The sequence below is a fragment of the Panthera pardus genome, unplaced genomic scaffold (assembly GCF_024362965.1).
Source record: "Panthera pardus isolate Hobbes unplaced genomic scaffold, ASM2436296v1 HiC_scaffold_11, whole genome shotgun sequence".
Classification (NCBI taxonomy): Eukaryota; Metazoa; Chordata; class Mammalia; order Carnivora; family Felidae; genus Panthera; species Panthera pardus.
This window is the reverse complement of record NW_026526666.1, coordinates 44,972,949-44,994,710: the sequence shown is the minus strand read 5'-3', so window position 1 is coordinate 44,994,710 and position 21,762 is coordinate 44,972,949. Positions and strand designations below refer to the sequence as shown.

Genomic DNA, 21,762 nt, shown 5'->3' with positions numbered 1-21,762 from the left:
TCATTGTTTCTTTGGTTATGCAAAAACCTTTAAGTTTCATACTGTCTGCTTCATTTATTTTTGCTTTTGTTATCTGTGCTTTTGGTGTCAAATCCCCCCTGCAAAAAAAAAAAAAAAAAAAAAAAAAAAAAAACCTTATTGCCAAGAGCAATGTCAAGGAAGTTTTCCCCTGTTTTCCTCTAGGAATTTCATGTCTTCATTTAAGGCTTTCATCCATTTTCAGTTAAATTTTACGGGTAGTATGAAATATGCATCCTTTTTCTTTTTCTTTTCTTTTCTTTCTTTTTTTTTTTTTTTGTATGTGGATATCTAGTTTTCCCAAAATAATTTGTTGAAGAAACTTTCCACATTGTGTATTCTTGGCAACTTTGTCAAAGATTAGTTGAATACATATGCATGGTTTTATTTCTGGGCTTTTTATTCTGTTCCAATGGTCTAAATATCTGTTTTTAAACTAGTACCATAGTGTTTTGATTTTTATCACTTTATAATATAATTTGAAAGCAACAAGTGTGATGCCTCCAACTTTGTTCTTCTTGCTCAAGATTGCTTTAGCTATCTAGGCTCTTTTTTCTTTTAATTCCACTAGAGTTAACATATAGTGTTATATTACTTTCAGGTGTACAATATAGTGATTCAATAATTAAAAATCTGAAACACTTCACAAATATGCATGTCATTCTTGCACAAGAGCCACACTAGTCTCTGTATCATTCCAATTTTATTCTATGTGCTGCTGAAGTGAGTACTATCTGAGCGCTTTTGTGGTTTCCATATAAATTGTTTTTTTTTCTATTTCTGTGTAAAATGCTATTGGGATTTTAATAGGGATTACACTGAATTTGTGTGCTATTTTGGGTAGTATGGATATTTTAACAATTTTAATTCTTCCAATACATGAACAGTGGATATCTTTGCATTTATTTGTATCTTAAGATTTTTGTACAACTAATTTTTGTATGTTGATTTTGTATTGAGCATCTCTATTGATTTATTTATTATTTTTAACAGATTTTGGTGGATCTAGATAAGATCATGTCATCTACAAACAGAGACAATTTTACTTCTTCCTTTCTGATTTGGATGCCTTTTATTTCTTTTTCTTGCTGAATTTCTTTGATGGGACTTCCACTATTATATTGAACAAAATTGGGCATCCTTGTCTTGTTCCTGATCATAAAAGAAAAACTTTCAGCCCTTCACCATTAAGTATGACGTTAGGTGTAAACTTGTCATATATGGCCTTTATTATGTTGAGGTACATTCCCTCTCTACCTAAATATTAAGAGATTTTACAAGGAAGGGATACCAAATTTTGTCAAATGCTTTTTCTACATATACTGATATGATCATATGATTTTTATCTTTTATTTTGTTAATGCAGTGTATCACATTCATGGATTTATGTATGTTGGACCATTCTTGCATATGAGTGACAAATCCCACTTGATCATAGTATATGAGTATTTTAACATGCTATTGAATTAGGTCTAATCATATTTTTTTGAGGATTTTTTGTGTGAATATTCATCTGGGATATTAAGCATTAATTTTCTTTTCTTTTAATGTCCTTAACTAGTTTTTGGTATCAGGGTAATGCTAGCCTCATAAAATAGTTTTGGAGTCATCCCTCTTCTTTTTGAGAAGGACTGGTATTAATTCTTTGAATATTCAGAATTCACCTGTGAAACTATCTGGTCCTGGACTTCTGTTTATTGTGAGGCTTTAATTACTGATTCCATTTCCTTTCTCATTATTGTTCTGTTCTGATTTTCTATTTCTTCAATATTCAGTCTTGGTAGGTTGTATCTTCTTAGGAATTTATTTAATTTGTTGGTATATAATTGTTCATAATAACGTCTCATGATGCTTTGTTTTTCTATGGTATCAGTTGTAATGTTTCTTATTTTATTGTTGACTTTATTTGCATCTTCAAGCTTTTTTTCATAATTAACCTATCTAAGGATCTACCCATTTTGTTTATCTTTTTTTTTAAAACCACCCTTAGTTTCATTGATATTTTCTATCGTTTTTCTAGTCTCTATTTCATTTATTTCTCCTCTGATCTGTTGTATTTTCTTCCTTTTGCCAACTATGAGTTTTTTTTATTGTTCTTTTTCTAGTTTCTTGAAATATAAACTTAGGATTTTATTTGAGATCTTTCTTTTTTATTAATGTAGACATTTATCATATTAGCCTTCTTAGAACTGCTTTTGCTGCATCCTGTAAGTTTTGCTATGGTATATTTCCACTTTGTTGCTTTCAAGATACTTCCCTTTTGATTTCTTCTTTCACCCTTTGGTTTTGCAGGAATACGTTGTTTTATTTCCAAATTTTGTGATTCTCTTTTTAGTTTTACTCCAGTTATTACTTTCTATTTTCATACTATTTTGATCAGAATAGATGTGTGATATGATTTCTATACTGTGTCCTAACATCTGATTTACATTGTGACCTAACATATGATTTTTCTTACAGAATGTTCCATTGTGCTTGAGGAGAATATATTGTGTTGCTATTGGATGGCATGTTCTGTGCATGTCAGTTAGCTCCATTTGGTCTAAAACATATTTCAAGTACAATATTTCCTTATTATTTTTGGTCTGGATGATCCATTCATTGTTGAAAGTGGAGTATTAAAGTCCTTTATTATTATTGAATTTCTGTCAATTTTTCCCTTAAGAGCTGTTAACATTTGCTTTATATATTTAGATGCTCTAATATTGGGTGCATATGTATTCATAATTATTTTATTCTCTTGATGAATTAATACTTTTATCATTATATAATGATCTCCTTTGTTTCTTGTTACAGGTTTGACATGAAGTCTATTTTGTCTGGTATAAGTATAGCTACCCCTGCTTGTCTTTGCTTTCCATTTGCACGGAATATCTTTTTCCATCTCTTCACTTTCAGCCTATGTGTGAGTCTATTAATAGGCAGCATATACTTGTGTCTTGCTTATTTTTTTTGATTAAGACTTAATTTTTTAAAGCAGTTTTAGATTTACAACAGAGTTAAGAGAAAAGTACAGAAATTTCCTATACACCCTCTGCCCCCACAGAGGGTGGCATATCCTCCCACATTATCAACATAATTCATCAGACTAGTACACTTTTTACAAAGAATGAACCTACATTGGCACATCATAAATCACCTAAAGTCTATAATTTACCTTAGGATTCACTTGTGGTGGTGTACATTCTTTGGGGGTGTACAAATGTTTAATGATGTATGTCCATCTTTACATCATATAGAGTATCTTCCCTGACCTAAAAATCCTGTGTTCTGCCTATTTGTCTCTTTCCCACTTCCCACCCTTGACAATCACCAGTCTTTTAATTTTCTTTGAAAAGGCAAAGGTATCATTTTGCCTTTTCCAGAATGTCATACATTTGGAACTGTACAGTTTGTATCTTTTCAAGACCTTCCTTCACTTTGTAATATGCATTTCAGGTTCCTCTTTGTCTTTTCATGGCGTGATAGATCAATTTCTAGCAGTGGATGATATTCCATTGTCTGGATGTAGTAGAGTATATTTATTATTTACCTGCTGAAGGACATTTTAGTCACTTCTAAGTTTGGCAATTATGAATAAATCTATAAACATCTGTGTGCCAGTTTTTGTGTGGGCATAAGTTTTCACTTCCTTAAGGTAAATAGTAAGGAGTATGATTGCTGAATCATATAGTAAGAATGTGTTTAGTTTTGTAAGAAACTGCCCAACTATCCTCTAAAATGACTATGCCATTTTGTTTTTTTTGTTTGTTTGTTTTTTTCTCAGGTGCCCCTATTTATTTATTTAGTTTTTTTTTTAATATATGAAATTTATTGTCAAATTGGTTTCCATACAACACCCAGTGCTCATCCCAAAAGGTGCCCTCCTCAATACCCATCACCCACCCTCCTCTCCCTCCCACCCCCCATCAACCCTCAGTTTGTTCTCAGTTTTTAACAGTCTCTTATGCTTTGGCTCTCTCCCACTCTAACCTCTTTTTTTTTTTTTTCCTTCCCCTCCCCCATGGGTTTCTATTAAGTTTCTCAGGATCCACATAAGAGTGAAACCATATGGTATCTGTCTTTCTCTGTATGGCTTATTTCACTTAGCATAACACTCTCCAGTTCCATCCACGTTGCTACAAAAGGCCATATTTCATTCTTTCTCATTGCCACGTAGTATTCCATTGTGTATATAAACCACAATTTCTTTATCCATTCATCAGTTCATGGACATTTAGGCTCTCTCCATAATTTGGCTATTGTTGAGAGTGCTGCTATAAACATTGGGGTACAAGTGCCCCTATGCATCAGTACTCCTGTATCCCTTGGATAAATTCCTAACAGTGCTATTGCTGGGTCATAGGGTAGGTCTATTTTTAATTTTCTGAGGAACCTCCACACTGCTTTCCAGAGCGGCTGCACCAATTTGCATTCCCACCAACAGTGCAAGAGGGTTCCCGTTTCTCCACATCCTCTCCAGCATCTATAGTCTCCTGATACGTTCATTTTGTCCACTCTGACTGGCATGAGGTGATATCTGAGTGTGGTTTTGATTTGTATTTCCCTGATAAGGAGCAATGTTGAACATCTTTTCATGTGCCTGTTGGCCATCCGGATGTCTTCTTTAGAGAAGTGTCTATTCGTGTTTTCTGCCCATTTCTTCACTGGGTTATTTGTTTTTCGGGTGTGGAGTTTGATGAGCTTTTTATAGATTTTGGATACTAGCCCTTTGTCCGATATGTCATTTGCAAATATCTTTTCCCATTCCGTTGGTTGCCTTTTAGTTTTGTTGGTTGTTTCCTTTGCTGTGCAGAAGCTTTTTATCTTCATAAGGTCCCAGTAATTCACTTTTGCTTTTAATTCCCTTGCCTTTGGGGATGTGCCGAGTAAGAGATTGCTACGGCTGAGGTCAGAGAGGTCTTTTCCTGCTTTCTCCTCTAAGGTTTTGATGGTTTCCTGTCTCACAGTCAGGTCCTTTATCCATTTTGAGTTTATTTTTGTGAATGGTGTGAGAAAGTGGTCTAGTTTCAACCTTCTGCATGTTGCTGTCCAGTTCTCCCAGCATCATTTGTTAAAGAGACTGTCTTTTTTCCATTGGATGTTCTTTCCTGCTTTGTCAAAGATGAGTTGGCCATACGTTTGTGGGTCTAGTTCTGGGGTTTCTATTCTATTCCATTGGTCTATGTGTCTGTTTTTGTGCCAATACCATGCTGTCTTGGTGATGACAGCTTTGTAGTAGAGGCTAAAGTCTGGGATTGTGATGCCTCCTGCTTTGGTCTTCTTCTTCAAAATTACTTTGGCTATTCGGGGCCTTTTGTGGTTCCATATGAATTTTAGGATTGCTTGTTCTAGTTTCGAGAAGAATGCTGGTGCAATTTTGATTGGGATTGCATTGAATGTGTAGATAGCTTTGGGTAGTATTGACATTTTGACAATATTTATTCTTCCAATCCATGAGCAGGGAATTTCTTTCCATTTCTTTATATCTTCTTCAATTACCTGCATAAGCTTTCTATAGTTTTCAGCATACAGATCTTTTACATCTTTGGTTAGATTTATTCCTAGGTATTTTATGCTTCTTGGTGCAATTGTGAATGGGATCAGTTTCTTTATTTGTCTTTCTGTTGCTTCATTGTTAGTGTATAAGAATGCAACTGATTTCTGTACATTGATTTTGTATCCTGCAACTTTGCTGAATTCATGTATCAGTTCTAGCAGACTTTTGGTGGAATCTATCGGATTTTCCATGTGTAATATCATGTCATCTGCAAAAAGCCAAAGCTTGACTTCGTCTTTGCCAATTTTGATGCCTTTGATTTCCTTTTGTTGTCTGATTGCATATGCTAGAACTTCCAGCACTATGTTAAACAACAGCGGTGAGAGTGGACATCCCTGTCGTGTTCCTGATCTCAGGGAAAAAGCTCTCAGTTTTTCCCCGTTGAGGATGATGTTAGCTGTGGGCTTTTCATAAATAGCTTTTATGATCTTTAAGTATGTTCCTTCTATCCCGACTTTCTCAAGGGTTTTTATTAAGAAAGGGTGCTGGATTTTGTCAAAGGCCTTTTCTGCATCGATTGACAGGATCATATGGTTCTTCTCTTTTTTTTTGTTAATGTGATGTATCACGTTGATCGATTTGCGAATGTTGAACCAGCCCTGCATCCCAGGAATGAATCCCACTTGATCATGGTGAAGAATTCTTTTTATATGCCGTTGAATTCGATTTGCTAGTATCTTATTGAGAATTTTTGCATCCATATTCATCAGGGATATTGGCCTGTAGTTCTCTTTTTTTACTGGGTCTCTGTCTGGTTTAGGAATCAAAGTAATACTGGCTTCATAGAATGAGTCTGGAAGTTTTCCTTCCCTTTCTATGTCTTGGAATCACTTGAGAAGGATAGGTATTATCTCTGCTTTAAACGTCTAGTAGAACTCCCCTGGGAAGCCATCTGGTCCTGGACTCTTATTTGTTGGGAGATTTTTGATAACCGATTCAATTTCTTCGCTGGTTATGGGTCTGTTCAAGCTTTCTATTTCCTCCTGATTGAGTTTTGGAAGAGTGTGGGTGTTTAGGAATTTGTCCATTTCTTCCAGGTTGTCCAATTTGTTGCCATATAATTTTTCATAGTATTCCCTGATAATTGTTTGTATCTCTGAGGGATTGGTTGTAATAATTCCATTTTCATTCATGATTTTATCTATTTGGGTCACCTCCCTTTTCTTTTTGAGAAGCCTGGCTAGAGGTTTGTCAATTTTGTTTATTTTTTCAAAAAACCAAGTCTTGGTTTCGTTGATCTGCTCTACAGTTTTTTTAGATTCTATATTGTTTATTTCTGCTCTGATCTTTATTATTTCTCTTCTTCTGCTGGGTTTAGGCTGCCTTTGCTGTTCTGCTTCTATTTCCTTTAGGTGTGCTGTTAGATTTTGTATTTGGGATTTTTCTTGTTTCTTGAGATAGGCCTGAATTGCAATGTATTTTCCTCTCAGGACTGCCTTCGCTGCATCCCAAAGCATTTGGATTGTTGTATTTTCATTTTCGTTTGTTTCCATATATGTTTTAATTTCTTCTCTAATTGCCTGGTTGACCCACTCATTCGTTAGTAGGGTGTTCTTTAACCTCCATGCTTTTGGAGGTTTTCCAGACTTTTTCCTGTGGTTGATTTCAAGCTTCATAGCATTGTGGTCTGAAAGTATGCATGGTATAATTTCAATTCTTGTAAACTTATGAAGGGCTGTTTTGTGACCCAGTATATGATCTATCTTGGAGAATGTTCCATGTGCACTCGAGAAGAAAGTATATTCTGTTGCTTTGGGATGCAGAGTTCTAAATATATCTGTCAAGTCCATCTGATCCAATGTATCATTCAGGGCCCTTGTTTCTTTATTGACCGTGTGTCTAGATGATCTATCCATTTCTGTAAGTGGGGTGTTAAAGTCCCCTGCAATTACCACATTCTTATCAATAAGGTTGCTTATGTTTGTGAGTAATTGTTTTATATATCTGGGGGCTCCGGTATTCGGCGCATAGACATTTATAATTGTTAGCTCTTCCTGATGGATAGACCCTGTAATTATTATATAATGCCCTTCTTCATCTCTTGTTACAGCCTTTAATTTAAAGTCTAGTTTGTCTGATATAAGTATGGCTACTCCAGCTTTCTTTTGGCTTCCAGTAGCATGATAAATAGTTCTCCATCCCCTCACTCTCAATCTAAAGGTGTCCTCAGATCTAAAATGAGTCTCTTGTAGACAGCAAATAGATGGGTCTTGTTTTTTTATCCATTCTGATAGCCTATGTCTTTTGGTTGGCGCATTTAATCCATTTACATTCAGTGTTATTATTGAAAGATACGGGTTTAGAGTCATTGTGATGTCTGTATGTTTTATGCTTGTAGCGATGTCTCTGGTACTTTGTCTCACAGGATCCCCCTTAGGATCTCTTGTAGGGCTGGTTTAGTGGTGACGAATTCCTTCAGTTTTTGTTTGTTTGCGAAGACCTTTATCTCTCCTTCTATTCTAAATGACAGACTTGCTGGATAAAGGATTCTCGGCTGCATATTTTTTCTGTTTAGCACACTGAAGATATTGTGCCAAGCCTTTCTGGCCTGCCAAGTTTCAAAAGAGAGATCAGTCACGAGTCTTATAGGTCTCCCTTTATATGTGAGGGCACGTTTATCCCTTGCTGCTTTCAGAATTTTCTCTTTATCCTTGTATTTTGCCAGTTTCACTATGATATGTCGTGCAGAAGATCGATTCAAGTTACGTCAGAAGGGAGTTCTCTGTGCCTCTTGGATTTCAATGCCTTTTTCCTTCCCCAGTTCAGGGAAGTTCTCAGCTATAATTTCTTCAAGTACCCCTTCAGCACCTTTCCCTCTCTCTTCCTCCTCTGGGATACCAATTATGCGTATATTATTTCTTTTTAGTGTATCATTTAGTCCTCTAATTTTCCCCTCATACTCCTGGATTTTTTTATCTGTCTTTCTCTCAGCTTCCTCTTTTTCCATAACTTTATCTTCTAGTTCACCTATTCTCTCCTCTGCCTCTTCAATCCGAGCCGTCGTCATTTCCATTTTGTTTTGCATTTCGTTTAAAGCGCTTTTCGGCTCCTCGTGACTGTTCCTTAGTCCCTTGTTCTCTGTGGCAAGAGATTCTCTGCTGTCCTGTATACTGTTTCAAGCCCAGCGATTAATTTTATGACTATTATTCTAAATTCACTTTCTGTTATATTATTTAAATCCTTTTTGATCAGTTCATTAGCTGTTGTTATTTCCTGGAGATTCTTCTGAGGGGAATTCTTCTGTTTGGTCATTCTGGGTAGTCCCTGGAGTGGTGAGGACCTGCAGGGCACTTCCCCTGTGCTGTGGTGTATAACTGGATTTGGTGGGCGGGGCCGCAGTCCGACCTGATGTCTGCCCCCAGCCCACCGCTGGGGCCACAGTCAGACTGCTGTGTGCCTTCTCTTCCCCTCTCCTAGGGGCGGGATTCACTGTGGGGTGGCGTGGCCCATCTGGGCTACTTGCACACTGCCAGGCTTGTGGTGCTGGGGATCTGGCGTATTAGCTGGGGTGGGTAGGCAAGGTGCACGGGGGCAGGAGGGGCAGGCTTAGCTCGCTTCTCCTTAGGTGATCCACTTCAGGAGGGGCCCTGTGGCAGTGGGAGGAAGTCAGATCTGCTGCCTCCGGAGGTTTGGCTCCGCAGAAGAACAGAGTTGGGTGTTTGCGCGGAGCGAGCAAGTTCCCTGGCAGGAACTCGTTCCCTTTGGGATTTTGGCTGGGGGATGGGCGGGGGAGATGGCGCTGGCGAGCGCCTTTGTTCCCCTCCCAACTGAGCTCTGTCGTCCGGGGCTCAGCAGCTCTCCCTCCCTTTGTCCTCCAGCCTTCCCGCTTTCTGAGCAGAGCTGTTAACTTATGACCTCCCAGACGCTAAGTCGCGCTTGCTGTTGGAACACAGTCCGTCAGGCCCCTCCGCTTTTGCCAGCCAGACTCGGGGGCTCTGCTTGGCCGGCGAGCCGCCCCTTCGCCCCGGCTGCCTCCCGCCAGTCCGTGGAGCGCGCACCGCCTCGCCGCCCTTCCTACCCTCTTCCGTGGGCCTCTCGTCTGCGCTTGGCTCCAGAGACTCCGTTCTGCTAATCCTCTGGCGGTTTTCTGGGTTATTTAGGCAGGTGTAGGTGGAATCTAAGTGATCAGCAGGACGCGCGGTGAGCCCAGCGTCCTCCTACGCCGCCATCTTCCCTCTCTCTGACTATGCCATTTTGTATCCCCATCAACAATGTCTGAGAGATCCTGTTGTTCCACATTCTCACCAGAGTATGGTGGCGGATTTTGGCCATTCTAATAGATGTATATTGGTATCTCATTGTTGTTTTAATTTGCATTTCCTTGGTAACATATGATGTGAAGCATCTTATATATATATATCATATATATATATATATCATATATATATATAAATATATATATATAAGATATATATATAAGATATATATATATCAGATATATATATATAAGATATATATAGATATATAGATATATAGATATATATCTTCTTTGGTGATGTGCTTACTAAGGTCTTTGGCCCATTTTTTAATCAATTTTTCATTTTCTTATTGTTGGGTTCTAAGAGTTCTCCTGTATTTTGAATAAAAGTCCTTTATCAGATTTGTCTTTTGCGGACATTCTCTCCCAGTCTGTAGATTGTCTTCTAATTTTCTTGATATTGCCTTTCATAGAACAGAAGTTTTTCATTTTAATGAAGTTCAGCCCACCAATTATCTCTTTCATAAATCATGTCTTCAGTGTTGTATATAAAAAGGAACCACTATATTCAAGTTCATCTAGGTTTGTTCCTAGGTTATCTTAGGTCATAGATCCATTTTGAATTAATTTTGTGAGGGCTGTAAGGTTTGTATCTAGATTCATTTTCATTTGCATGTGGATGTCCATTTGTTCCAGAACCATTTGTTGAAAAGACATCTTTGCTCCATAGTATTGCCTTTGCCCCTTCGTCAAATATCCGTTGACTTTATTCATGTCTGTATATTTTTGGTCTCCCTTTTCTGTTCTGTTGATCTACTTATGTACTCTTTTGTTAATACCACTATCTTGATTACTGTGGTTTTATAGAAATGATTGAAGTCTTTAGTAGCATCAATTTTCTAACTTTGTTCTTCTTCAATATTGTGTTGGCTATCACAGTAGCCTATCTATAAACTTCAAAATCAGTCTGTAAATATCCATAAAATAACTTTCTGGGATTTTGATGGGGATTGCATTGAATCTATAGAACAAGTAGGGAAAAACTGATATCTTAACATATTTAGTCTTCTTACTTGAACCTGAAATATCTATTTATTTAGTTTTTTTTTTATTTTGTCTATCAGTATTTTGTAGTTTTCCTCATATAGATCTTGTATATGTTTTGCTAGATTTACACTTAAGTATTTTATGTTAATGTAAATGATACTGTGTTTTTTCATTTCAAATTTTACTTGTTCATCTTTGGTATATAAGAAAGCAACTGACTTTTGTACCTTGTAAACTTGTACCTTGCAACCTGACATAATTGCTGATTAATTTTAGGAATTTTTTGTTGATTCTTTCAGAATTTCCACTTGGATAATCATGTCATCTGTAAACATAGCTTTATAGATATATAGCTTCCTTACCAATCTGTACACTTTTATTCCTTTTCTTACCTTATTGCATGAGCAAGGAGTTCCCATACAGTATTGACAGGCATAATGAGAGAGGACGTTGTTGCCTTGTAACTAATCTTAGTGGGAAAGCTTTGATTTTTCTCATCATTCATATGATGTTAGCTGTGGATATTTTGTGGATAGTCTTTATCAAGTTGAGAAAGTTTTCCTCTATTGCAATTTTCTAAGACTTTTTGTTTTGAATGAGTACTGGATTTTGTTAAATGCTTTTTTACATCTATTGATATGAAGTGGTTTTTCTTTTTTATTCTGTTGATGTGATGGATTACAGCAATTGGTTTTCAAATTTTGAGCCAGGTTTGCATATCTAGAATAAATACCACTTGGTTGTAGTGTATAGTTATTTTTATGTGTTTTTTATTTATTTTCCTATTTTTTGTTGAGGATTTTCATATCTATCAGAGATATTAGTCTATAGTTTTCTTTTTTTGTAATGTGTTTGGTTTTAGTATTAGGGTAACACTGGATTCATAGAATGAGTTAGGATCTATTCCCTTTCCCTCTTTTGTTTGAAAGAAATTGTAGAGAATTGATATAATTCCTTCCTTAAATTTTGATAGAATTCACCAGTGAACCCATCTGAATCTGATGCTTTCTGAGCTCCCTGTACCTAGATATCAGTATCAGTATCAATACAATTGTTTTTGTGTTTCTTGTAGCCTTGCATTGATGAGTGCACATTTGACAGAGCAGTCACTTCTAGAATTTATGAACTGCTTTAAGTAGAGAAAGACCTTCATCCACAGGTGAGCACAAGGGTGCCAGTTGGGTGTAGTGTGGCAGTTCCATCTCTGAGGAGGGCTTAGGAAAGTATTCTTCTTGTAGCTCTGTCAGCTAAGGTCAGCATTGATGAAGATTGTAGGGGTACTTAGCAGCCAAGTTTGTAGGTATCCACAGTGGCAGCAATGGCTATTGGGTTCTTTGGTGCAAAGGCTTTTGGGATTCTTTTGATCTTTGTTTTCTCCCATGGGAGAATTTGTGGCCAAGGGGCTCCCTCTTGGCATCACGTCTGGCCCATCAGTGCACTCATGGTTACAGTGGCACTAGTATCAGATGCTAGAGCTTAGAGTCCATGGAGTCGTGGTAGAGGTAGAGGTCCAGAGCTCAGGCACAAATGGAACTATATTGGCTCCAGGATCTGGGTTATGGGCATTCTCACTGTGGCAGTGGCTTTGCCATTCTAGGTGAGAGTTCTTGCAGAGTGACCATGGAGCTTGCGTCTAGAGAATAGGCATATTCCAAGCAGCCATGGCTCTGGGGTTTGAGGAGCAGACATGCTCACTGTGGCTCTGGCTCTGGAGTCTGAGGTACACATGCATATGACGCTGCCATAGGTCTGGAGTGCAGGCATGTGTAAAGCAGCTGTGGCTCTGGATTCCAGTGCATGTCCAGGGTTGATAGAAGGGGAAGCCTCAGTTCCAGGGTGGTAGAACATGTAGCAGTTCCTTCTGGGGCAGGAGTCACTAGATGTGCATAGCAATATCTCCTTCTCCAGGGGTCTTCAGTGACAGCGGCTGTTGTTTACCTTGGTGGCGAAAGCTGCTAGTGTCCTTTCTGGAACAGGCCACTGGAGTCCACATGAGTAAACATTATGAGCTTCTCCACTGTGAAAGCTGTGAGCGTCTGTGGCTGCCATATGCTTCAGAGGCTGTTGAGATACTCAGGGCAAAAGCTACTGGGGTCCTCTTCAGTGCAGAACACTGTAGACCATAGTGGCATTCGCTGTATGGCTGATACTGATGGACTTTGACCTTCTTTGCTCCTAGCCATCTCCAGACATCTCAAGTATGCCAATGTCCCCAGCAATCCTACATGTGTGATTATTCCCCATTTTTAGTTCCATTGTGTTGCCACGGTTCTTAATTAGCCCCTGGGCCCTTCCAGGTCTATTTTCCTTCATGGATAGTTCATTGGGATTTTTTAGGGAGACGAATGGGGCAAGAGAACAAAGATTGGTACCTCCTATTCTACTTTCTTGCTGATACCACTCCCAGATGCTCCTTCACTAAGTTAATTCTGAGTAGCTTCTAAAGAGAGAGCTGACTACATGTAACATCATGGAAAATCAACTCTTTTCCTTTCTAGCCCACACATATATGCCATCCCTCCTACTTGAATTATGTGACATGACACCTCTTATTCATTTAGCTTCAGTGATGAGGCACCTCCTTCTAGCTGGGAAGATACAAGGTAGCCAAGTGCAAAAGCTCTACCACCTTACTGTGCTTTCTGTCCTTATCTACAAACAGAATAGGGCTAACTTTTAGACAACTCCTATCACTTAGTTGCTAAACATTGTATCTTTTCAGGATAGAGGTTTCAAGTTGTGGATTAGTTTATTGTTGGATAAATTTCCTCACTCACCCGGTCCCTGCCCACAATTAATTTCAAGGTGCAAGCTTCATTGTCTTTGAACTATGCTCTGTAGTAAATTTAGAGCTGTTTGATATTTGAAAACAGAACTTTGAATCATTGTTCTTCTTTCACAAATGTGGAGCAATCTAGGAGTTAAACTGAATTATTCAAATAAGTTTTCAGTTCTCATAACCAGATAAATTAATTCAGAAGTTGTAGGCTTCTAGCTGTCAGGGGAAAAAAAAATCTATCACATACAGTGAAGGTTTTTTTTTTCTTTTTTTAAATTATTACTTAATTAGTTTCCCTCATAGTAAAAAAAAAAAAAAATAAAGAAAAAAGAAAGAAAGAAGGAAAGAAAGAAAGAAAGAAAGAAAGAAAGAAAGAAAGAAAATCAAAAAGTCATTAGTCCAATTATAAGTCCCCTTGGTTCCAGAGAACTAGGATTTGATATGTTACACCCCCTAGTTTTTCTATGAAAATAGCTAAAAATATATTAACACAGAATATAATACTTAAAACATGACAAAAGTGGATGCAAGCCTTTCTTTCCATAATAAACTCCCAGGGCACATTTTATGAAGGTATCAAGGGCAGTAAATTATTTTTAATATAATTAGGAAATTTCTGTTATCTGGACCAAATTTGAGGTTTCTTTATTCTTAAGATATTTTATCATGTAAATGGTAGTGAGTCTTGCCATGGGTCTAAACATGAAATTTTGGTCTCTTTGTTCAATGGTCTTCTCTGAATACTGAAATTTTGTGTATAGAAAATCCCCTGTTCCTTACCTAAAGGTCTTTGCTCAATGACAAATACAATATATTTTGTGTAGGTATGTGTTGTGAAAGAATTTACAAATTTCATGGCATTCTGGCCTAATCATGAGTAATTGAAAGAAAAATATGAATTTTTGCCTCTCTAACTTTATAAAATAAACAGCCTTTGATAACCTCTGTGATTTCCATTTCATATTATATGTATTAAGATTGTAGGAGTTTCCTGTTACCTTATTTTTTAAAAAGATGAACAGCTTTTCTGAGGACATATGATTATTATACTTCTTGTGTTAAGATTTACATACATTTATTCATTCATTTATTATTTTTTTTAATTTATGAAACATATGGCCATGAAAAGAATGTCAGGAGGGAGATGTAAATACAGAGAACTTGTGGAACCTCTCTTCTATAGATTATTAAAAACAGGATAAATCACCATCAGTCTTGCTTGTCGTAAGTAGTTACCTGCCTAAGAGACCAGAAGCAGGAGGTCCTTCTAGCTTCTCAGTGATCCTCTATCCTAAGATATACATGTCCTACAATGTATGGCATTTACTGGTTTGGGGTTTGGGTTTAGGGAGACAACATTTATGTAAGATACAAGGCTATCACAGAATTTGTTCATGGAATCGCAGTAAAGATGAGTTAAGGACAAATAAAATGTAAAGAAAAAGAAATGGGGTGTCTTGTACTGAGGTTATTTATGACTGGTCTTCTTGCCTTTGCAGCTTTACTGAAAGATGGTGATGAGGTCTTATACATTTTCTGTCCAAATAAACATATGGATTTTAAATGATGTAATAAGGACAGGTTAGAATAAGAGATCAATCTCTAATTATTCTGGACTACTTTCTAATTGGCAAAGTGTCCTAGCTACCCCTCACCAAATGGTCTTTTTTGGCCATTTCTGTCTTCATCATTACCTTGATGGGAGAATTAGGAAAAGAAGAGACCATGATATCTGGCTATTTTACTAGTCACTGATTAAAGTTCCAAATAGGAGAAATGAGTAATCTTAACTAAGATGAGAGCCAGGGATTATGTGTGTATTTCCCAGCTTTACTACTGACTCCTCTATTATTGTCCCTGTTCTCCTTGCCTCAGTTACTTAGCCTCTGCCTTCCTAGTTCATCCCATTGGGCTACTTGAGCTTTCCTGAGAAGACTCAGTTCTGCTTGAAGAGTAACCAGTCTGAACCTAAACAGTATTCAAAACAGCCTTGGCCACATTTTACCTGATTTCTTCCTATGAAGTTGAGAATGTTTCACTCTTGTGGACACTAAAGACTGAGAGTTCTGTAGTCTTTATATAGTTGGAACCTTTTTACCTTTTTCTTGGATAGCTCCTATGAAGCCTTCTAAGCAAATCAATATAGGCACTATCTCTGGAGAAGTCACTCCGCCAATCCAGTGCCTCATCTTTGCCCCATAACACCAGGTTTATCTCTAGCATACTTCTCTCACTATATTGTCTGTCACCCTAGACAATGAGTTCATTAAATCCAGGACCAGGCATCTCTGTTTGTCTCACAGGCTTGGCACCAAGTAGGCATTAGGCACTTCTAAACGAATAACTGGCTGACACAGTCTGAAATTGCCCTGGAGTCACAATTTCCTCACACCAATTTTCTGGTCTGGCCTTATGTTTAGGCTCCTCCTTTCCTAGCTCCATCTTGTCAGATTTCTTTCTAAGCCTGCAGTCCTAGTTTTTGTTTTGTTTTGTTTTGTTTTGTTTTGTTTGAGAGAGAGATAATCAGGGAAGGGCAAAAGGGAAAGAGAAAATCTAAAGCAGACTTCATGCCCACTGGAGCCTGACGTGGGGCTCCATCTCACAACCTTGAGATCATGACCTGAGCCAAAATCAAGAGTTGGATGCTTAACCAATTGAGGCACCCTGGCACCCTCAGTCCTGTCTTCTAAAGTCTCTCTGAGGTTAACTGCTTACCCAAAGGATAATAATCCACCTGCTAGACTATCTTAGTGCACTAAGAACTCCCAAGTCCTGAGCTTTCTCCACAAATTCAGCCCCAATGAATTATTTGCCCATTGCAGCTAGACTTGCCTTGCCTTTAAACATGGCATCAGGCATGATTTAGATTCCTGGACATCTCACTGCCTTTTCTATCTGGTAGGAAGCTGCTCTCTCTATCCTGTTGATAGACTTGATGCTCTAACCTGAGAGCTGAGGAAATTAATATTTATGAATAATTTACTTTAGTCATATCTTTTGCTTATTACACCATTTAATTTAATCCTTTCATAACTTTATTGAAGAATCTGAGGCTCAAAGAGATGAGATGATCTGTACCAAATCGCACCACTATTAAGTATCTTACCCAAACTGGCTGACACCAAAACTGAGCTCCTGATTAATTTTCTGTAGAGCCAAAGACAGAGGACCTATGGAAAGCTTCCTCAGAGAATCTAACAGGAGAAAGTCCATTGCTTCTGTATATTCTATAGTATTTCTACTTCTACATTTGGCTTTATTCTTATTTTTAAGATTATTCCCAAGATTTCTCATCAATAAGACAATTTTTTTTTTTTTGGAAATTATACTTTCTATTATGTTCTTCATCTGTCTTTGGTGAAAGGCTAAAATGCTAAGGATATATTTCAAAAGAACTAGAAAAGAAAAAAAATCTTGCTTGTCAAAACTTTTCATGATAAATGTTTTCTTTATCAATTCTGATTAGAACTTATTTTCTGTAGCACTGAAAATGTTTTTTAACTCAGTAAGAAGAATATTTTTTAAAAAATATTTACAACAATGAAAGTGTCACTTTGTCATTTTTTTCTATCTTATCATTGCTGTATCATTTGCTTGAGCTGCTGTCTTAAAACCCAAGATTTTTGGTTCTACGTATTGCTTTCTTCTTTGGTCAGAATTTTTATGTTTTTGCTTTGCTTGAAGGTTGTACTAGTCAATTTACTTGGATTAGCCATCTTTACTGATTACATAATTTGCAGCTCTCAACAACAACAAAAAAATATGGAGCCCCTTGTTTAAAAAAATAGGGATAACTTCAAGATAGCAAAGCAGAGCATTTAACTAAGAATGAGGCCATTTTAAGTATGGGATCTTGTGTGACTGCATAGGTTGTACATCATGGTGTTTGCCCTAGTTCTTATACAGTTTAATAAATATTACTGAAAATATTATTAGCAGGAAAAATTATCAAAATCACAATTAAATGAAAGAGTGAGAGGGAAAAATTTATATAGCATATTCTGTGTTCTCTAATTCAGTTAGAATTAAGGGTGGGGAGGACAGTGTGTTTAATTAAATAATAATAATGAAACTCCACAGCCTCTTAAGCTATAGGTTATATTTTGCTAGAGCTTTGGAAAATTATTTGGGTTGTTCCTAGTTTATACTTGAGAAATAGGTTAAAGGAAATGAAAGCAATTTGAAATATATGTTTTAGGTCTCATCGCTTGTCCAACCATGAAAGAATTGCAAGGTGCCTTCTACTAAACCTGCACTAATAGTGACCAAAACATGAGCATATTGAAGGATATTTCTGGAAAGGAGGCAAACTCATTGGAACTTCTCTGTTATATGAATGCTGCATATACTCTATGATTTGCATACAAATTGTTCACGGAAAGAAATTAGGTTCTGTTTTGATTTAGTAATGGGAATTTGACACATAGTGAAAGAGAGCTCATAATAGCAATTTTGCAAATAAAGGTGTCTTTTGAGAAGAAAAAGTAATCAGAGATAGTGAAGACTCTATTATTAGCCTAGTTTAAATACTATTTCTAAACATGGTATTTAAAACATTATTTACGTTTTAGTCCAGCAAAGAACCACTAGAGAATGAATAATGTATTTATTGTGTATTTAAAATTTATCAAGTATTCCCAAGCACAAAAAAATGTATTATTGTTGCACATTTCAGTCATCCAATTAATGCCTACATTTTTATATAACAGTGTTAGTAAACTGGACTGAAACTTGATTGGTAAATACTGTAGCTTTGGTTCTCTCAGTATATTTTTGACAAGTATGACCGAGTCTTAGTTTAGTTTTTCTTATTTTAAATTGGAGTTATAAGGAAACAAGATAACTTGCCCCATTATTATTGCTTTCCTAGAGGCAATTTTGCAACTATGATTATAAATAAACTTCTATTATCAAGTCTTATTTCCCAAAAGACAAGAAAAAAAATCCATCATTGGTTTTCCCTTGTGTGAGTTTCATAGTTTCTGGCAATATGTAAACCTTAAGAGTTCATGTTCCTTGTTTAGGCTTTTTAAAGTTTATCTCGACTTTTAGAAGTTTTATTTTGTGATTCTACAAGTTTTTCTTCAAGAATATTTATAGTGTAGAAGATGTGAAAGTTGACCAGGGAAGAACAAATCAAGTTACTAAGTATTAACTGAGCATTTATAGTCTAGTTGTGATAGAAATTGAAAAAAGCATAAATCATAAATTTGAATATCACCTAGGAGCTTGCAATCTGTTCAAGAAATAAGAAATTGGAACATAATAATATACATTCTTCTTTCACTCAATTATTCAACAAATATTTATTGAGGAATTAATAGGTTATAAAATCTATGTTTGATACTGGTAATTTAATAGTGAGTAGAATTATGTACAGTTCGTAGCCTCATGGAGTTTAAGATCTAGCAGGAAAAAAAAGGAAATCAAATAATCATATAATCACCCATAAAATTGCCACTTAATAAGAGCTATGAAGATCACCAAAGGTGCCATGCCTAAAAGAGGGTAATTTGGTCTCCCTTCTACTGTTTTCCCTTCAACCTATTCTCTGGCAAAGCAGCCTGAGTGAGTCTTTTAAAATGTATATCAGATCCTGTCACTCTTCTGCTCTCCCCAAAAAGCCTCCCATATCAGTCAGAGCAAAAGTTCTCATTTCCTACCTAACTGTAATACTCTTTTCGTATTCATTCTTCATCCACCTTAAGTTCCTTGAACATACCAGGAATGCTCTTGCCTTAGCACCTTTGCACTGTTCTTCTTTCTGTCTACATGGCTCTTAGTAACGGACTATTTTACCTTCTTATCTTCTTAAGATCCTGGTTCAAATGTAACTTTATCAATAAGATCTTCCCAGACCATCCTATTTTATAATTTCTTTCTTTAGTTTATTTTTGAGAGAGGGGCGCCTGGGTGGTTCTGTTGGTTAAGCGCCTGACTTTGGCTCGGGTCATGATCTCACAGTTGGTGAGTTTGAGCCCCGTATCAGGCTCTGTGCTGACAGCTCAGAGCCTGGAGCCTGTTTCAGATTCTGTGTCTCCCTCTCTCTCTCTCTGCTCCTCCCTGCTCACACTCTGTGTGCGTCTCCCTCTCTGTCTCAAAGATAAATAAACATTAAAATTTTTAAAAAAGGTTTATTTTTGAGACAGATAGACAGTGAGTGAGGGAGGGGCAGAGAGAGAGGGAGACACAGAATCCAAAGCAGGCTTCAGTCTCTGAGCTGTCAGCACAGAGCCCCACACGGGACTTGAACCCATGGACTATGAGATCATCCTATTTTAAACTGAAACCTCAAATCTCTGGTATCCTAATCTCTTCCCTCCTTTATTTTTCTCTGGCACTGATCACTATATAGTAGCCTATTGTTTATTTACTTTGCTTTATTGTCTGTTTCCTATACTAAAATATCAGCTCAAAAAAGACAGATTTTGTTGTTCTTTTCTCTCTATTATCAGTTCCTAGCACAGGGCCTGCCTGGCACATAGTAGACATACAATATTTGTTGAATGAATATGTCAATTGTCATGGAAGTTAGGAGAGAATCTCTGAGGAACTGATAATTAGGTTTATAACTCAAGGACCTAAAGTAGATGTTAACCAAGTAAAGAGAGGAAGAAATAGTACCAGTGATAGTAATGAGAATTACCTTTAGTGCTATGTACTAAGTGGTTTATGTATATTAACTCTGAATCCTTAAAGTAACTGTCCAAAATACATAAAATCACTATCTCTAGTTCACAACTGAGAAATTGAGACAGGGAGAGCTTTCCAGCAGTGGAAATTATATGTGTAAAAGCTTTCTGACTGTAGGAAATACAGCAAGGAGACAGTAAAAGAGTGTGTGTTTGGAACTAAGAGAGAGCCAGGGGATGTGATAGAAAAGGAATAACCTGGAGAAAAAAGTTAGGGGTCAGGTAACTAAGAGACTTATTTGTAGTGTGACAACATATGCCTGATGCCTCAGGAAAGTCCTGGGTCTATTGCTGTCTGGGTCTATTCCTGTCTGGGTCTATTCCCGTTGGCCTGGTGTAATTAAGCGAACTTCCCTTTACTCTCAAAATTTCCGTAGGTTGGATGATAAACTGAGTTAAGGAGTTCTGTCTCCTAAGAGTAATGAGAAGTCATTAAGAAGTGGTAATGTTATCAGATTTCCATTCTGAGAAAATAACTTTGGTTGAGATGTTAAAAATAAACTAAATTAGAAGAATCTATGCAGGGGGTTGTATTAGGAGGCAATAATCTATAATGAGTGACTGAATGCAGGTGGTATTCGTAAAGGTGGAGACAAGAACAGATTTGCAAAATATTTAGAGAATAAAATCAAATTATTTTAGTGATGGATTACATATGAGGGGGTTTTAGGAGAAGATGGTACCAACAAAGACTTCTAGGTTTCTGGTGTCAACAACTAAATGACAGATTTCCAGTTCATTATGATGGGGAACAATGAATAATGGAAGACCTTTGTACGTAGCTTTATGTAGAATGGGAGGTAAAAATGTTGAAGATAAATAAGTGTGAAATTTTAAAAAGTTCATTTCATGATAAATTATCAAATAATGTCTCCAGTCAGTGCGTAGTATTCTACCATTTGAATTTGCCACAATATTTATCTATCCACTCACTGATGGGCACTTAAGTTTTTTTCTAGTTTTTAGTGATTATAAGGAAAGCTGCAATGACATGTATGGACATATACTTTTATTCATCTTGCACACATATCTAAGAGTAGAATGGCTGGATCATTTGGTTAATTAATATAACTCTTCAAGAAATTAAAAAAAAAAACTGTTTCCAAAGTGTTTGACAAACTGTTACACTATTTTACATTCCTATCAGCAGTGTATGAGAGTTCTAATTTCTCCATATCCTCACCAACACTTAGAATATTCACTCTTTTAAAATTTTAACCATTCTAATACATATGCAGTGATGCCTTATTATGATTTTAATTTACATTTCCCTAATGCCCAATGAGTTAAGAATGTTTTCATGTGCTTATTTTACATTTATTTTGATATAGTTTTCTCATCTTTCTTATATTCAGGATTCATCGAGTTTCTTGCATCTATGAATTTGTGGTTTTCAACTTTGGAAGATTTTCTGCCGTTATTTCTTTAATACTTTTTTCTGTCTCCCCTCTAATTACATACACATTAGGCTGTTTGGTGTTGTCCATAA

General features: G+C 36.7%; 1 protein-coding gene and 1 non-coding gene across 4 annotated transcripts in view; one reads left to right on the top strand and one right to left on the bottom strand.

Moving 5' to 3' along the window:
- Window positions 1–21,762, top strand: part of TNNI3K (TNNI3 interacting kinase) — a 292,685-nt gene that overhangs the window by 52,136 nt on the left and 218,787 nt on the right. The gene's annotated exons all lie outside the window — the stretch shown is intronic.
- LOC128775978 (U6 spliceosomal RNA) lies at window positions 646–749 on the bottom strand. Its single transcript, XR_008420957.1, has one exon. It is a non-coding gene; the product is annotated as a U6 spliceosomal RNA (small nuclear RNA).